The 17,329-nt window shown below is 41.4% G+C and overlaps 1 protein-coding gene across 5 annotated transcripts in view; it reads right to left on the minus strand.

Moving 5' to 3' along the window:
• Positions 1–17,329, minus strand: part of ADGRB2 (adhesion G protein-coupled receptor B2) — a 335,460-nt gene that overhangs the window by 67,018 nt on the left and 251,113 nt on the right. The window lies entirely within an intron of this gene.

A 17,329-nucleotide genomic window follows, 5' to 3' on the forward strand; every position in this document is an offset into this window, starting at 1 on the left:
GCGGGAATTTTGAGTAGTTTGGAGAACTGTCAAAAAGCACCTCTGGCTGGCCCCAAAGTGGGGAGGGAATGGGGATTTTGCAGTATCCTTCTCCTGCCACGCCCACCAAGTTATGCCCACAGAACCAGTAGTAAAAAAAAAATTGAATTTCACCCCTGAACTGAAGAGTCTGGATTGAAAGATCATCGGCTGCTGGGTGCTTTTAGCTTTGCAGGATATTTTAATATTTAGATTCTGAAGCTAAGTAGGGTTGGACTTTGGTAGCTTTAGATGGACCACGATAAACCCCAGGGTTGAGGCTGGACTTATTGGAGAAAGATCCAGTAAGAATACAATGGGAACCCTCTTCCATATTGGAATTGCCATGGAAGCTACAGTATGTGGATGTGACACCACTAAGAACTGAGCTCAACATAAACTTGACTGTATTGAGTCAAGTATTATTAAGTTGAACTTGAATGATAAATAACCTGTTCAATACCGTCAAGTTTCCTGCTGGTATTAAGCCTGGTGAGTTCACCTGGCATAAAATAGTAGGTTATATGTATGTATACAGGTAGTCCCCGACTTACAACAGTTCATTTAGCGACCATTCAAAGTTACAACTTCACTGAAAACAGTAAGATCATTTTTCATACTGATGACCACTGCAGTAACCCCAGGGTCGCGCGATCAAAATTCAGAGGCTTGTCAACTGACTCATATTTATGACGGTTGAATTGTTCCGGGGGGGAGGGTGTCACGTGATCCCCTTTTGCAACCTTCTGACAAGCAATGAGGAAAACCAGTTTCACTTAACAACCGTGTTACTCGTTTACCAACCATAGTGATTCACTTAACAACCGTGGAAAGGAAAGTCATAAAATGGGGCAAAACTCAAACGTTTCACTTAGCAACATAAATTTTGGGCTCAATTGTGGTCGTACATTGAGGACTACCTGCATTTTATTTCAGGATTCAGTTTGAAGATGATCCGATTAACTTAACTCGATTGGAAGGTCATTTACACATGGACAAATGCTCTTTTTCTGAATCCGTTGGAAAATCCTCATTGAATTGAATCATTTCCCAAAATTGATTTGAAAATTTGAATTGAATCAAGGCCACTTTACACATGCCTACACCAATGTACTTTCATGGAATGGGAAAAGACCAATAAAAGCCTCCAGGCCCAAATGACTCCAGAACTAAGCAAAACATATTATGACTCAAAGCTAGGGCTTCCTTCCCCCCCCCCAACCTTTAGTCTCCACTAATCTCTTTCATGAAACAATTATGAAAACCATATTTTCCAATGCACATATGCATTCCTTTGAATAGTAGATGACACCAACCACATCAGTTTTATTCTTTCTCCATTTATTTCAACCCAACTGTTCTCCAAATACACACATGCACGTAAGTTTATGAATATAGATACACATATTCCTGTGAACTCCAACTCCTAATTTTCAGTGGGATGTGGGTTTTGATTGAAAGAGTGCAGTGTTAAGAGACTGAGACTTAAGAGACCGAAGAGACTGAGCATATGTTCATGTGAATCTAGATATAATCCCATTTTCAACATTTCTATAGGTACTGCGGGATTAGCTGAATATTCTCACTCTCCCAAATTGTGCATGCAGAATGAACTAGAAGAGGACTATAGTATATTACGTCAGATCAAAGAAATGGAGAGGTGAAAACTGTATGTGTAAATCATCAACCTCAGTTTGAAATGTAAGTTGCACCACTCCTAAGAACACATCTTAGAAAAGTTGGGATAGAAAGAGAGGCAATTTAGGGAGCAAAGAAAAACAAATAAAAATTACTAGCAATCTGAGATGTTTACTCCTGAGAAATGGACATTAGAAGAATAAAAAAAAATACAAAACATTTCAAAAGATTGAGGATTGGGTGTATCATTGCATTGTAAGCTGCCCAGAATTATTTTGGATAGTGAGATGGATGGCATAGACATTTAATAAATAAATATTTTTTGATCACCAAATGTCAATTTAGCAAAGAGAAAGAGGAAATGAGAAAGTGGTAGAAGCATCCTATAGAAAGCATGATGGACTGGCAGGATCATCTACTGTAACTGCTATAGAGTAAGAAGAAAATATAAAGTTTTGGTGGACATTTACCTACTCACAGTTGAGAGATTGTAGTCTCCATTTTGATGCTCCCATGAGTTACCATGCCAGAATTAATATAATACAATAGCAGAGTTGGAAGGGACCTTGGAGGTCTTCTAGTCCAACCCTCTGCTTAGGCAAGAAACCCTACACCACTTCAGATGGTTATCCAACATCTTCTTAAAAACTTCCAGTGTTGGAGCATTCACAACTTCTGGAGGCAAGTTTTTCTGCTGATTAATTGTTATGTCAGGAAATTTCTCCTCAGTTCTAAGTTGCTTCTCTCCTTGATTAGTTTCCATCTATTGCTTCTTGTCCTACCCTCATAGTGCTTTGGAGAATAGTTTGACTCTCTTTTCTTTGTGGCAGCCCCTGAGATATTGGAGCACTGCTATCATGTCTCCCCTAGTCCTTCTTTTCATTAAACTAGATATCCCCATTTCCTGCAACTGTTCTTCATATGTTGTAGCCTCCAGTCCCCTAATCATCTTCATTGCTCTTCTCTGCACTCTTTCTAGAGTCTCCACATCTTTTCTACATCATGGTGACCAAAACTGGATGCTATATTCCAAGTGTGGCCTTACCAAGGCATTATAAAGTGGTTTTAACACTTCATGTGACCTTGATTCTACCCCTCTGTTTATGTAGCCTAGAACTGTGTTGGCTTTTTGGGCAGCCTCTGCACACGGCTGGCTCCTATTTAAATGGTTGTCCACTAGGACTCCAAGATCCCCCTCGCAGTTACTACTATTGACCAAGGTACCATCTCTGAACACATCTGCAGATACACTGAGGTGCTTATGTGGGGTGGGGGCCTGGGCATGGATGGGTCATGGATACTTTTTTCTTTTCCCCCATTTTTGAAACCAAGACAATATATATATTTTGTCATCCATTCATCTGATACTAGCCTAACTGTCTAGGATTTAGCAGATAATACAGGATAAAAGGTTTGGCCAGACCACCAGTTAATTCCTTTGGCAGTCCTTGGACAAATTCCTACAGTTTTCTTAGCAAGCATTTTCAGAAAGGACTTGCCATTGCCTGCTTCATGGGCTGAGAGAAAGTGACTGGCCCATGGTCACCCAGCTGGAAGTCAACGCCTCCCAGTTTCTAGCCTGATGCCTTCACCACAACACCAAACTGGCTTTCAGCAATCTAGGTCAGGGGTCTCCAACCTTGGCAAGTTTAAGACTTGTGGACTTCAAGTCCCAGAGTTCCTCAGCCAAAGTTGAAGTCCACAAAAGTTTAAGTTGCCAAGGTTGGAGACCCCTGATCTAGAATACATTTTTTTCTGCTTCTGGAGATTTAAGTCCATTCCTAGCAAAGGCACATTCCCATGACCGTGTTTCTATTCATTTGAACCTTCAGTCACACCCTTCATTTTACCCTTCACAATTTCTTGATGGAACACATGGATATTGTTTTCCCCTTTTTGGAGAAGAATAGCAAAAATGGGAGCTGAGTAGCTCCATTTTTCCCTTCTTACTTTTACATGTTGCCTCTGACACTGAGCAGCTAATATAATGATTCCCCCCTCTTTTTCTTTCATTCTGAATTTATCTAAAGAAGCTCTTCCTGTTATTTTTAGCATCCTTTGTTAACCTCATTCAACTCTGAGTTTTCACTTTCTTGACACCAGCTCTACAGTTCGAGGGGACCAATCTGTACTTTCCCTTTGTGTCCTGACCTTCTTTCAATTTCTTCTATGCATGTTTTTTTTAAAAAACTTTTAGATTTTTACTAAGGTTTTTACATGGGCTTTTGCTGTCATTTATTTTTCCTCCCTCGTTGATCTTGTTGCAATCGTGGCATTAATCCTGCTTTCTTTAGGAATTCCCACCCATCCTGCTTCTCCTGTTTTTAGATCCAACAGATCAAGGCTCACAAATGCTTGAAATGCACTAATGTTGAAGCCCAAGATGTGTGTGAGATCACACAGTTGCAGTTCCACTTAAAACCAAGAACTTTGACATAGAAGGTCACTTTTCTGCTACTTCCACTTCCTCTTCTAAGTCCTCCCTAATGATTAACATTAAATTTAGGACAGCCCAAGATGATCCTCTTGCTTTCTCTCTTACCCCAGAAAGAGACAGTTGTCAGAAAGGGCAGGAACATGCATGGAAGATGTTGGGTAATTGATGCTTCCCATTATGATGGTTACATTACAGGTGGCTCAGTGTCTAAGATGCTGAGCTTGTCAATCAGAAAGGTCAGCAGTTTGGTGGTTCGAATCTCTAGTGCCACGTAATGGAGTGAGATCCCATTACTTGTCCCAGCTTCTGCCAACCTAGCAGTTTGAAAGCATGTAAAAAATAGGAACCGCCTTTGGTGGGAAGGTAACAGCGTTCCGTGTGCCTTCAGCATTTAGTCATACCAGCCACATGACCATGGAGACATCTTAGGGCAGCGCTGGCTCTTCGGCTTAGAAACGAAGATGAGCACTGCCCCCTAGAGTCGGGAATGACTAGCACATATGTGCGAGGGGAAACTTTACCTTTACTATTATGATGGTTTCATGCTTTTTTGAAGGATTGCTTTAAGGAAGACATTGTACACATCTTCTACTTGGCTGGGCAGCTAATAGCAGATAACACCAACCTGTTCTGTTTTATTGTTCCTCGGTTTATTTTAACTCATCTGCTCCTGGTGTCTATAGAAATTCTCAGTCATCCAGGTCATGATTATGCCAAGGGTGCTTTTTCAAAAGGCAACTGGACTTTTTTTGTTTTTCCTTGAAGATATTTGCTTCTCATCCAAGAAGCTTCATCAGTTCAGAACTTAAGAAGCTTGTTGGATGAGAAGTGAAACATTTTCAAGGAAAAACTGTTTGTTGCAGAAAAAATCAAATCCAGAAAGCACACACTTTCTGATTCAGCTGGATTCATTAACTTCTTTATATACATAATAACAGATGAATCAATGTACAATACCAATCGTAGATTTTTTTCCAACGTGGTAGAAGTTACAAGCAGAACACAAGCAGGAGAGAACAGTTAGTTTCATTTCCGAGTTCAGAGCAGAGTAGTTTCAGTTTTGATTCTCAGCACAGACTCAGATCTTTTTAAGCTCCTATTGGCTGAGTTAGTTGCTATGCCTATTCATTGGCTGACCTTGTTCCTATGTCTCTCCCAGTCATGAACATTCTAACAAAAACAAAGAAAATTCACTTGCTTTTTGAAAAAGCACCTTTGGGATGACCAGATGTTCCTCATTTATGCTGACATTGTAAACCATTCAGAAGCTGTAAATGTAAAGCATTGTGGAATAGTATATAAGTCTAAGTGTTATTGTTATATACACACACATAAACACACATACATATATGTACTTGTGTGCGTGTGTGGGTGTGGGTGTATGCATGCATATGAATATGTGTGTGTTTGTGCAGACAAAAACAGAGAAAGTACACTGCAACAAATTGTCTTGTTTCTATTGCTTCTTTTCCTTTGAACAAATTGCACTCTTTAATTGCTCTATTCTAATTATGGAAGTCATCCCACCAAGTCTCTGTGAAAGTTATTGCTACATTACCCTTCCTTACTAAGGAGTGAAACTCATCTTGTTTATTTCTTAAACTCTAAGCACTGAGCATGTACAGTCAAGATGATTGATTGACTGCCTTTTATTTATGGAGTGAGACCAAATAATAAGATCGATCCAAATTAGCAAGCACCAAGCTAAGAATGAATAAAAAGAGAAAACATAGAACACAAATAAAATTCAGTCTTTAACATGGTGTTGAAATATCATGAACTGTAAATAGCTGGTCAAGAAATATGCTATGTTCAGAATTATTCTTTTAAAAATAGCCTAGGCTTCTCTGTGACATTGTTGTATGCATGCAGATTCATGAGTATGCAGGCACATGTGTGAGTGCTCTTAAGTCTTGGTGACTGCACAAAGTCCCTCCAGTTTTCTTGTAGAAGTGGCTTGCTATTGTCTCCTTCGTAGGGCAGAAAGAAAGTGATTGGCCCAAGGGCAACTAGCTAACTTTGTGCCTAAGAAAGGACTAGAGCTTGTGAACTTCTGATTTGTACCATGATGCCTTTAATCTCTACACCAAACTAGCTTTCATGGCATAGTTCAATCCTAGTAGTGGCAGTTAATAGAATAGAATAGAATATAATAGAATAGAATAGAATAGAAAAGCAGAGTTGGAAGGGACCTCGGAGGTCTTCTAGTCAAACCCCTTGCCTAGGCAGGAAACCCTACACCACTTCAGACAAACGGATATCCAACATCTTCTTAAAAACTTCCAGTGTTGGAGCATTCACATCGTCAGGAGGCAAGTTGTTCCACTGATTAATTGTTCTAACTGTCAGGAAATTTCTCCTCAGTTCTAAGTTGCTTCTCTCCTTGATTAATTTCCACTCATTGCTTCTTGTTCTACCCTCAGGTGCTTTGGAGAATAGCTTGATTCCCTCTTCTTTGTGGAAACCTCTGAGATATTGGAAGACTGCTCTCCTGTCTCCCCTGGTTCTTCTTTTCATTAAACTAGACATACACAGTTCCTGCAATCGTTCTTCATATGTTTTAGTCTCCAGTCCCCTAATCATCTTTGTTGCTCTTCTTTGCACTCTTTCCAGAGTCTCCACATCTTTTCTACATCGTGGTGACCACAACTGAATGCAGTATTCCAAGTGTGGCCTTACCAAGTTGTTTCTCTCTCCTAGGGCATTAAGAAAAAATATATGCTGCAAACTCCACATGGTGTCAAGAAAAGCATCCAGCCAGTAAACACTCTGCTCCAGCCAGTCACTCTGACTGTATCCCAAATTAAGGGATTACAGGGTTGCAAAAAAGGAGTTTATAGGAAGGATAATTATCATGATGATAGGTATTGTATAACAAAAGTTATCTTAATACAAACAATCATTGTGCAAAATGTGGCTACCTTCTTGGATACTTGGGGACATGTCAGCCAAGAGAAATTGAGTTTTCTCTTTCTAAGGCCAGTCATAATAGTTTAACAGTGAAAGAGTTATCAAACTGACCAAGGAGAGATTCAACCTGGAAATAAGGAGAAATTTCCTGACAGTGAGAACAATCGACCCATGGGAGAGAAGTTGCCTTCGGAAGTTGTGGGAGCTTCATCACTGAAGGCTTTCAAGAAGAGAATGGACTGCCATTTGTCAGAAATGGTATAGTAGGGTCTCCTGCTTGGCTGGGGAGGGGGTTGGACTAGATGACCTATAAGGTCCCTTCCAACTCTGTTAATCTGTTAAATCTGCACAAATCATTGTACTGAGAGGACAGGACAGTAAACCAAAGCTAGTAGGCTCAGTCTGGCCTATATCTGCCTTCTATTAGCCAAGAACGGAAGGAGTTACATCCTGTCAAGGAGAAAATCCTTCTCTGTGTGGAAATTTGGTGGTATCCTTGAAGAATTAATACACCAGCAGAGATTCCTCCATAATCTAGTGGCAAACCACTTTGGTCCTGGTGAAAGACAATCTTTAAAAAAGTACTGTTTCAATTCTGTATTACTGTGCTGCCGTGCCCACTCTCACACACGCCACACGAACTGTGGTTTATTAATATTCCCCATCAGTTCCCTTCACCAAAACCCCGAACTGTCCTAATTAAGTCCATCCACGAGCAGGCCAAGTTTAGTCCACAGAGCAATGGCCCAATAGTCCACAAAGCACTTGAAAGTTTCTCAAACAAAATAACTCCGCCGGACAAACTTAAATCCACATACAACAGAGCTCAGGAGGCAAGAAAAGTCCAAAGTCTCCAAAGCACGATTCCATTCCAAATGCGGTGTCAATCCAGAGTGAGGCAGGAATCACCACGACTGGAAAACACACAGCTAGGAAACAAACAAGTTGTTCCCAATATCGCCTCCATCTGTCTGCTGTGATAAATAGCTATCTCCTGGTGCAGACCATCAAGAGGAGTGAAGGTGCCTCCGCACCAGTAATCTGGCTGATCTTTTCTGCTCCTGCCTTTTCTCTGCCTTACTTGTTCTCTCGGATCAGGTGCAGAAAGAGTTCCTCCTCGTCTTCATTGGCCCTCTGCAACTGATGCTTTCTCCAGCTGGAACCTCAGCCAAATCCCTTCTGGATGGCTCTTCAGAGCCATCAATTAACTGATGTGCCAGGAATCAGCTCATCCTCCCTCAAGCTGACCTCTAAAGAGGTATCTGGGAATTGTCCAAGGGAGTCATCACAGTTAGCTCCCTCTGGCAGTGCTTCTCAACTTTGGAAACTTTAAGGTGTATGGACTTAAGCATGCAGGGTGGGTAATTCTGGGAGTTGAAGTCCATACCCTTCAATCTTGCCAAGATTGAGTAACACTACCCTAGAGAAATTGGTTTGGTTTGGTTTATTTGGATTTATATGCCACCCTTCTCCAAAAGGACTCAGTACAACATTAAAAAACACACATCCCAAAAGTTAAAAAAGATTAAATCCATATCCAAAAAAACAAACCGAATTTAAAAAAAAAACCAATACATTTAAAATAAGTTAAAATTAACAGGCCAGGCCGGCTTGCTGGACGACCGGAGGTCAGGGATTATGCGAAGCTCCGGGGGCAGCTCATTCCAGAGGGAAGGCGCTCCCACAGAGAAGGCTCTCCCCCTGGGGGTCACCAGCCGACACTGCCTGGCCGACGGCACCCTGAGGAGGCCAACTCTGTGGGATCGTACTGGACGGTGGGAGGCTACTGGTGGCAGCAGGTGGTCTCGCAGGTACCCTGGGCTTAAGCCATGGAGCGCTTTAAAGGTAATAATTAATACCTTGAATCACACCCGGAAAACAACCGGCAACCAGTGCAGGCCGCCTAAAAGGGGTGTAACATGGGAGCACCTAGGTACCCCCATGACAACCCGCGCGGCCGCATTCTGGACCAGCTGAAGCCTCCGGGTGCTTTTGCTTTCCATGCTGAGAAGACCTGAGGTCAAGACAGGTGGGTGGAACAAAAATTGTCCAAGAGAGTGAAAGAAACTAAAGTTGGGTTGTTGGGCTGAGCTCCGAGCTTGGCAATTTGGTTACAAAAGTTTTGTCACCCTTTAAGGTGACATCGTCAGTGTGCTTTGAATTGGTGAATGTTGTTTGTTCAGATACTTCTGAGTCATGATCTGATTTCGGACTGTTTGATTGGCTGTCTGAACAAACAACATTCACCAATTTGCATCTCATAACAAGGTATTTAAAGGCCAGTGTCAGACAGATGAGCACAAGTCAGAGCGCACAGATGATGTTGAAACATTTGCAACAAAGCTGCCAAGCTTGGAGATCAAACCAAAAGCCCAGCTACCAACTGAGCAACTAATATTCAAGTACATTTCAGAAACCGAAGTTCCCTCTTGGAAAATTAATGAATTCAGAATCTAAGTTGAAAGACCTCAGTTGAGTCATATCCAAATTTCCAATATAATAAGGAGCTAGAAATAGTCCAAGTTACTTGAAGGATAAACCTTGGAAACCTTGGATTGGGCTACTTCAAAAGGTCTTGGATCCTATTTGAGGCACATGCAGCAGAAGCCTGATCCCTTGGGTTCCCCAGATGTTAATGGAAGTTGGTAGTTAACTGCCATTTTTGCTGCTTACAGCACATAAAATGGCACCAATAGAAGATGATATTTATAGCTCAGAGTTGAAATGTGGGCAGGCGCTTTGTACTCTCTGAGTTTGGCTGTTTTCTTGCAGATTTTAGCATGGCTAGTTAGCAGTGATCATGGTACCTAGTTGGGTAATGAAACATCTGCTAGTTCAGAAAACACCAAGAGACACCCCATACACACATATAAATGGAGCTTAGAGTCTCCTGGCTATTCACTTTTGTTTCACGGAACAGCACCTGCAAAAAAGCTTGTATTCCTTCTTGCTTCCTTATCAGGCACTCCGTTTATCCAAGCAAAGTCTTGACTTAGAGGGAACATTTGTTCAGAGTTCCCCTTAAATTCCCTGCCAAGCCATTGTTAACTCTCCCCGTCCACACATTCACTGAGCAAAAGGGAAACATTTTCTATCTGAGTTAGCAATCTGCCATTTCCCTGCCTCTTAAGCTCCTGTGTTATTTAATCAGCACAGCGTCCTTGCTACGATACACTCAGGGAAAATGCTATTTTTGATATAAGATGCGGAGACTTCAAAGGTATTATGGCTTGTCAAGAACATTTTACACGTGTGAGTGCAAACAAAAAAGAGGTTGAGACTTTGGAGAAACTGCAAAAAAGAGCAACTACGATGATTAAAGGCCTGGAGACTAAAACACACGGAGAACAGTTGGAAGAATTGGGAATGGCCAGTCTACAGGAAGGAAGGACTAGGTGTGGGGACAGGGACATGACAGCAGTCTTCCAGTATTTGGGAGGCTGCCCCAAAGAAGAATTTATTTTCCAAAGCACCTGAAGGCAAGACAGGAAAAAGTGGGCAGACACTAATCAAGGATAGAACTCAGGAGAAACTTCCTAACAGTGAAAACAATTAACCGTTGGAACTGCTTGCCACTAGAAGTTTTGAATGCTCCAACACTGGAAGTTTTTAAGAAGAGATTCGACAACCATTTGTCTGAAACAACATAAGTTTTCCTACCTGGCAAGGGGTTGGACTAGAAAACCTCCAAGATCCCTTCCAGCTCTGTTATTCTGATATTCTGTTATCTGTCAAACTGGGTTTTGTGATATGGCAGATCTATTAAAAGGTTGCAGACAGCAGGAACCAAAAGCTGAAGGAGATACTATCTTCATGCTGCATCTATCACTGAACCTAAAGTGTGAGCCAAGAATAATCTTCAACAGGGGTGTCAAACTCAAGGCCCGTGGTCTGGATCCGGCCCACAGGGTGCTTAAATCTGGCCTGGAAATATCAAAGGACCAGCCCGCAGTGCCTCTGCCACCCAAAATTAACTGCGTGTGGCCCCCTCATGTGCCCTGTTTTCGGCCTCCAGCAGCACTCTGCCATCCGAAAAGTTTTTGGCCACCAGACTACTTCTGGAAGTCCGAGGAGGCTGAAAAAGAGGCCATGCAGGGGTCTCGGGAGGCCTCTGCATGGCCTGTTTTTGCCCGGCAGAGTGCTGCAGGAGGCCATGGAGGATTCAAATGAAGCACTCGGAGGGGTGCCATCCATGCCCCCCTGTACCCTGTTTGGCTGGCAGGGTGCTGCACGAGGCATCCATCCCATTCCCCGTTCCCGATCCGGAACCCACCACTGTCCCTGAACCATCACCCCACTGATCCACAGAGGAGAACTACAATGCTGATCTGTCCCTCGAAGAAATCCAGTTTGACACCCCTGATCATGAAGGACCACAAGATGAATGACGGGGGGGGGGGGAGGAGAGAAGGCTGACATGAAATGTATTCTCTGTATAATATTCCTGCATCATTTAGTAAACACATTTCTATCTCATCCCAATCAAAAAGACGCTCAACAGCTTTACCCAGAATATAAAAAGGCCAATTCGAACAACCACAGTAATAGGTTTAGAAAACGTGCAAACCTAATGAATCATGACAAAAATAGCACAACAGAACCCACGAAAATGAAAAGAAAATGACAGCAAAGATGGGGTTATAAAATTAGGTGATTGCTCTTTTGAACAATTCCATCTTCAACCATTTCTGAATTGTCCACAAGGATGAGGCTAGTCTGATCTCCTTAAGAAGCTTTAAGTCTGCCACAAGAGAACAGTGTTTTCTAACTTCAGCCCCCTACAAGCGGTGAAAAAGTAAGATTTATAGTAGTTTCTCACTCATTATTTTAAATAGTGGGCAAGAAGTGGTTGGAGAAAGCAATCTTGCAGATTTCTTAGTACCAAACCTCAGAGTTTTGTAGGTTAAATTATCATCTTAAATTCTGCCTGGAGACTGATCAGCAACTAATACCAGATCTATAAAACTGGTGTTATATGCCCTCATTTTGAAAACCCCAAAAATGTGCAGACCACTGCATTTTGGACTAATTGTAATTTCCAAGTAGTAATATTTTTATTGTATACAAGTAGTCCTTGACTGACAACCAGAGTTGGGACCAGAATTTCCATTGGTAAGCAAGGTGGCTTTTAAATGAGCTGCATCCATTTTTTTGGCTATTGTTGTTAAGGGAAACTGGCTACCTCCCCCCTTGACTTTGCTTGTTGGAAGCCAGCTGGGAAGGTTGCAAAGGATGATCACATGACCTCAGGATACTGGAACCAACATAAATACATTCCAGTTGCCAAGAGCCCAAATTCTGATCATATGACTTGGGATGCAAAAGTTGTAAATGTCTGGGGAGATTCTCGGTCATCCAGGTCATGGTTGTCCCAAAGGTGCTTTTTCAGGAGGCAACTGGACTTTCTGGTTTTTTCTTTGAAGACTTTTTGCTTCTCATCCAAGAAGCTTCTTCAGCTCTGACTGGATGATCCTTCCATTCCCCACCATCCAGTCAGAGCTGAAGAAGCTTCTTGGATGAGAAAGTGAAACGTCTTCAACACAAAAACAAGGAAGTCCAATTGCCTCCTGAAAAAGCACCTTTGGGATAACAGTTGTAAATTGTTTATTCTGTTTTCATGGTTTATTCTTTTCTCTGTATACAACCTCCTATTATATTCTCTCTGGATCCCAAAGTGCTGTATCTATGTCCTCGTTTTATTAGCTAACCAGAAAAGGTGAGGAAAGGAAACAAGATAGAGGTTGAACTATGCAAACTTAATAATCAACTACTGACACCATTTCAGAACAGAAGCACACTTAAAGCAAGCATCTGTCTGTCTATCATGATTGGATGCTAAAGAACTCTAAGCAGATTTTTATGTCTTTAAGGAAATAGAATAGAATAACAGAGTTGGAAGGGACCTTGGATGTCTTCTAGTCCAACCCCCTGCCTAGGCAGGAAACCCTACACCATTTCAGACAAATGGCTACCCAACATCTTCTTAAAGACTTCCAGTGTTGGGGCATTCACAACTTCTGGAGGCAACTTCTGTTCCACTGATTCATTGTTCTAACTGTCAGGAATTTTCTCCTCAGTTCTAAGTTCCTTCTCTCCTTGATTAGTTTCCACCCATTGCTTCTTGTTCTGCCCTCAGGTGCCTTGAAGAATAGTTTGACTCCCTCTTCTTTGTGGCAACCCCTGAGATATTGGAAGACTGCTCTCATGTCTCCCCTAGTCCTTCTTTCTATTAAACTAGACATACCCAGTTCCTGCAACCGTTCTTCATATGTTTTAGCCTCCAGTCCCCTAATCCTCTTTGTTGTTCTTCTCTGCACTCTTTCCAGAGTCTCCACATCTTTTTTACATCATGACAACCAAAACTGGATGCAGTATTCCATGTGTGGCCTTACCAAGACATTATAAAGTGGTATTAACACTTCACATGACCTTGATTCTCTCCCTCTGTTGATGCAGCCTAGAACTGTGTTGGCTTTTTGGGCAGCTGCTGCACACTGCTGGCTCATATTTAAATGGTTGTCCACTAGGACTCCAAGATCCCCCTCACAATTACTACTATTGATCAAAGTACCACCTATACTGTACCGGTGCATTTCGTTTCTCTTGCCTAAATGTGGAACCTTATTATTTTCACCATTGAATTTCATTTTGTTAGATAGTGCCCAATGTTCAAGTTTGATTGAAAACTTTCAATAAGAGAAGAAAATGTACAAAGCACGAACATGTGAAAACTAACACTTGTTTTGAGAATCTGATACTTTGATCCGTGGAGTAAAAAAGATGAACAATGAGCTTTGGAAAGATTGAGATTTTTCTCTCAATGACCTCTTAATCATTTCCCGTGTCTCTTTCATCTACTTTTTTTTAAATTGTGTATTTTGTATTGTAATTGAGGGATTTTAAATTGAAATTTTAATGCTATTTTATTCATTTGTTTACCTCCTCCTTGCACATGCATATTTATATGTTTATGTATTGTTATATTTGTATATTTTTATGTGTTTTAATTGTACGCCGCCCCGAGTCCTTCTGGAGAGGGTGCGGCTAATCAAATAAAATTTGATTTGATTTGATTTGATAGGACAGTGGAGGACAAGAATGTTGTCTTTTTTATCTGTTTCTTCCTTTTCAAGGACTATACTGTGCACGTGTGAATGGGCATATGCTTGCAGAAAATGTTCTAATAAAGTAGTCTGAAAATTATTCATTGTGTTCTTGAATTGTTTGGCAGGATCTCTGCTCTCTATGCTAGACATTGCATAAAAAATCCTACATGACATAAGATAAATGTCCTAACTAAACACACATGTCCATAAATGAGGGAAATTTAAAGCAGCCATGACCCTGCCATATAATGATCGATCTGATAACTTCACTACCCAGGGCGAAGAAAGCAGAAGATGTGCAGAATCATCAACTTGTGAGATCCACTGATCCATCTCTTCATCCCCAAAAATTTAAATTGCTCTATAACACCCTTCTTTGGGAAGTTACTAGGATTCTGAGTCGAAGACATTAAATCAAGCAAGGCTGAATGAAATTTCCTGAAAGAAACATTTGCCAGCTACAAATTATCAATTCTCTGCAGGGAATTGATACCAGAAAGTTATGCCGTGTTTATGGATGCACTGTAGCTTATGGAAGTAGACCGTGACACATGGCTCAGGAGAACTGTGTTTGCACCTTGCCACTTATCTCAGATTTCTCTGAATGGCTTAAAGTTTCCATGGCAATTTCAGGGATTCCTCAGCAATCTAGCCACTACTTTGATAGCAGAATAGTATTATTTTTTGTTAAAAAAAAAGCAGAGGGCTGCCACTTTCACAATTGAGAGAGTGCTACAAGTGCTACACCACAGAGAATGAGGTGGCTGGCTGGAGTCACTGAAGCAGTCGGGGTGAGCTTCAATGGACTCCAGAGGACAGTAGAGGACAGGAAGGCCTGGAGGAACGTTGTCCATGAGGTTGCGATGAGTCGGACACAACTTCGCAACTAAGAACAACAACAATAACAAGAAGTGCTACCCCAAGACTATTATCTAGTTGTGTAGGAAAGACACTTAGGAATGTTAGGCAAAATACAAATCCAGAAATGGCTGGGAGAAAAGTGATTTTCTGATGTACATGTCAGACCCAAGACTCAAGAACAACATGTGAAGTTACTTAAGGATAGCTTCCTTTATTATTCTTCACTACTAGGTAGGGGCCATCCTAACCCTCTTCCTACCAACCAAACTTTCCAAGCTCCACAGTCTCTTTGCCTTCTAGAAAGGAATTCCTCCCTTCTGGGATTCCAGACTACATTCTACTACATCACAAATATATAGACTTGGTTTTCACTTGGAAAAATAATGGCTCTATGAAGGTAACCCAGAAAAGGGTTCAAAGAAGAAGCTTCCTAAAAAAAAAAAAACCCAATATCAAGATAGGTCCACATTTTCATGTTGCACAAAAAATCACCTAGCTGGATTCAACAACTCATGAGGGAGTTCTTGAAAGGGAAACAGATACATTAAATTTATGGTATATTTACACTAGTTTGAAAGTTAAGATTTTGGCTTTTCTGTACAGTGATCTTATATTGCTGAGTGGGAAGGAAATCAATATAAGAAATTGTCCAGATTCCCATCCCTTCCTCTGCTTTGACATGTGATCTTATATTGCTGAGTGGGAAGGAAATCAATATAAGAAATTGTCCAGATTCCCATCCCTTCCTCTGCTTTGACATGTGAGATGATAGCCATGTGACATGTGAGTGGTGGACATGTGGGCTAAACAGATGTCCCCTGGCTGGTAGACTACCTAAGTGTGTCCCCTTCTTATTCATCCTGGGAAAGCAGGTGCCATTTGCTTTCTTTTCTCTGGGTGGGTCTTTGCAGGCACAAAGTTTTCGCTAATGGATTTTTTTTAAATAACAGCCACTCCACCACTGACGTCCTCTCCTAAATATCACTTTTCAACTTCCCCATTCCAGGAAATCCTCTCTGTGATTTCTGGATGCTCTTTATTCATGTGTCCAGCATTCCACTGTCTACTAGCAAATGAAATAAATCTCCTGTAATTCAGTGTTTCAATGCAGCACTGAACAGCACAGCAAGACTGGCAGAAAACAGAAGATACAACTTCTGATGATAGAGTAAGAAAGGATATTCCTAAGGCTGCTTCCCTGGTAGGCTGGGAATGAGATGAGGACAAGGTGGTGTTACCATTCAAAAGAGACGCTCAAAAAACTAAAAGACCACAAGATCAGCAATCAACACCCAGATAAGCAGAGATTAATAATGGTAAAGGTAAAGGTTCCCCTCACACAAATGTGCTAGTCGTTGCCGACTCTAGGGGGCAGTGCTCATCTCCATTTCAAAGCTGAAGAGCCAGCGCTGTCCAAAGACATCTCGGTGGTCATGTGGCCAGCATGACTAAAAGCTGAAGGCGCATAGAATGCTATTACTTTCCCACCAAACTTGGTTCCTATTTTTCTACTTGCATTTTTATATGCTTTCCAACTGCTAACTTGGCAGAAGCTGGGACAAGTAATGGGAGCTCACTCCTTTAGGGATTCGAACCGTTGAACTGCCGAACTTTCTGATTGACAACTCAGCGTCTTAGCCACTGAGCCACCGCGTCCCACATAGAGATTAATACCAAGCAGTAAATACCCCAATCAAAGATCAATCAATCAATTCAGTAAACAGTAGTCTAACCAAGGAACCACCAAGAACTCTACCACCAATACTAACAGAGGAAGCCATTTGTATATAAACTACCCCACACTCACCGAGCACTGAGGATGTTACTAAATTAGGTAATGAAATGTCTGTAAGAAAACAACGAGAGAGCACCAAAGACTCCACAGTTCAACCCGAGTTACAAAGTTTCTCTTCGATTGAGACAAAGTTGTGTGTCTCTGCTCTCAAAAAGAGTTAGCCAGCCTTGACTTCACTGGGGCAAGGATGACATGAGGATGAGCGCTAAAAACTAGAGAAATGTGTGTGATTTTCAGAGAGAGATTATTTCCACAAACCACCTAATTCTACTCCAGTTCAGAGTAAAATCTGATATAACAAAATCCCAATACATCTCCCACTTGTACCCAACAGCTATTGCCTGGTGTTGCCTTGGCTCACTAAAAATTATTGAGTGGACTTTCTACTCTTTCTTCGACAGAAACATTAGGATGTTGTCCTGTTCCAGAAGACTCGTCTGTATTTGTCCACTCACCTAAGCTATCACTTACAGTTGGGAATTACCATATTTTTCAGAGTAATTTTGAAGAGGCAATTTTTTTAAAAAAAAATTCTGTACTCTGCAGACCTTCCAAAAATGGCCC

Source organism: Natrix helvetica, assembly GCF_964273705.1.
Source record: "Natrix helvetica genome assembly, chromosome: 9".
NCBI classification, from domain to species: Eukaryota; Metazoa; Chordata; class Lepidosauria; order Squamata; family Natricidae; genus Natrix; species Natrix helvetica.